Here is a 2,054-nt window from a genome sequence, read left to right as displayed (position 1 = left end):
TTTTTTTTTTTTTTTTTTTTTTTTTTGAGGCAGGGTCATGCTCTGTTACCCAGGCTGGAGTGCAGTGGAGCAATCACCGCTCACCCCAACCTCTGAACTCTCAAGATCAAGCGATGTTCCTGCCTCAGCGTCCTGAGTAGCTGGGATTACAGACATGCGCCACTATGCTGGGCTGATTTTTTCTTATTTTTTGTACAACTGGGGTCTTGCTATGTTGTTCAGGCTTAACTTTCTCCTTTTTAAGGATGAAAATATTTTGTTTTCAAAGAACCTTAGCTTATAGCAAATATCCACACACCGGAAAGTGCCAGCTAACATAATTGGGATAGCATTGGAGTGACACATTGGAATTGGCAATGGACTTACTGAATCAGAGACTTATCTCCCTTCCATAACTTATTTCTTGAACACCACTCATAGGATTTGAACAAAGCATACTCCTACCATATCTATAAACTTATTAATAGTCCCTTTATTTGCCAAGAATGACTCACCACTAGCAGCAGACGGGGCCACCAACACGCATATAACATGGGGACAGCGAAAGCAAGACTGATTCTGTCCTGACCTACGCGCCCTGTCCCAGTCCAGGAAGTGTGGACTTCGACCTTTGACACCGCATGCTACTGTTTCTGCTCCAGCCTATGACACGGCCACAAGGGCTTCCTTCAAACCAGTGACAGCTCTGTGTTGATTGTTAAGGTCTACTTCTCACAAGAGAATAAGAATCGTTTTTCCTGCCACCAGAGGTTGGTGTCGCACAAGCTGAGAGGGGAGAGAATTTCAAGGAGGGAGTGGTCAGCTGTTTGGGGACTGGGAGGAGGCTGTGGGCTTGACTGACAGGTCAGTGGCATGGCCGTCTGAGAAAACGTTCTACGTGGATCTACACGGATCGCTCCACGTTCTTAGCGGGTAGTTGTGTGTTGAGGTGTGGGTTCCACCTCCCCGGCCGCCTGTGTTCCTGGAACCCGCCCAAACCTTTCAGCCTCTCAGGGCGTTTGTGACGGTGCTCCCTCTTCCTGGGGCGTCTTTCCCCGTCCCCCCAGCGCTTCAGGTCTCCCCTCCACTGGCATCTCCCGACCACCCTCTCCTGTCGCCCCCTTCTTGTTGCTTCCCGGCACCCGTCGCCATGCATCGTCCTCTCTGATTTACTTGTGCACGGTCTGTGCCTCCCTCCCGCCCCCCAACAGGGCGTGTCAGCCATACAGAGCGGTGCCCTCCGCTGCCTCATTCCCTGCGGAGACCCAGCACCGAGGTCGGCGTCTGGCACATAGTAGGTGTCCAAGATATATTTACTGAATGAATGAACAACTGAATAGATGGGGTAGGCAGGTGCAGATGAAAGCTTAAAGTGGCCTCTCTGGGCCTCAGTTTCCTGATTTGCCTGATTTGTCGAAGACATAAGAGCACCGGTCCTTCCCTTTAAACCAGGCGCGGTTAGACCCCGACCGTGAGAGCAAATCCTACGCGGGTGCAACACCGAGAGTGACCAGTAGGTGGCAGTAAGTCACGGTGGTTGAACCGGGGCCAAGCCTGGCCCAACCAGGGCGCAAAATACCTAAAGTTTAATCCCCCAAGAGCCAATACTTGTTTATTTTCACCACTTGTAATGCAAGTCTTTCTTAAACACGGCACACATGCCCCTGCTACTCTGAATGGAGAGCAATGAACCTCTATTTGAATTCATATCCCAGCTCTGCCACTGACTGCTAGATGGCCAGGGTAAATGGCCTCTATAAAGTGGGATCATTATGAGCGCACAGTGGGTAATGGCTATTGAAGGACAGCAGGCCCTTGCAGGGACCAGAAGGTATCTGGCCGTAGGTGGAGCCTGGGCCTGCAGGGAGCCCACTGCCACCTCATACTTCAAGTACCCCCATCTTTCTTGGCTCTTCCCCAAAGCCCTCCACCCATTCTGCCCCTGCACCCACGCAGCTGCATGTGGCTTGGTTCTTATCTCACTGAGAAAAGAGAATCAGATGAAAATGCCTCATTCTTACGATACCAAATCTTCCACCAACCAGCACCACTCAGGTACCATAGATGCACCCACC

The sequence above is a fragment of the Sapajus apella genome, unplaced genomic scaffold (genome assembly GCF_009761245.1).
Source record: "Sapajus apella isolate SASKATOON/1434 unplaced genomic scaffold, GSC_monkey_1.0 scaffold62, whole genome shotgun sequence".
Classification (NCBI taxonomy): Eukaryota; Metazoa; Chordata; class Mammalia; order Primates; family Cebidae; genus Sapajus; species Sapajus apella.
The sequence above is the reverse complement of the archived record's forward strand: the minus strand, read 5'-3'. Positions refer to the sequence as shown.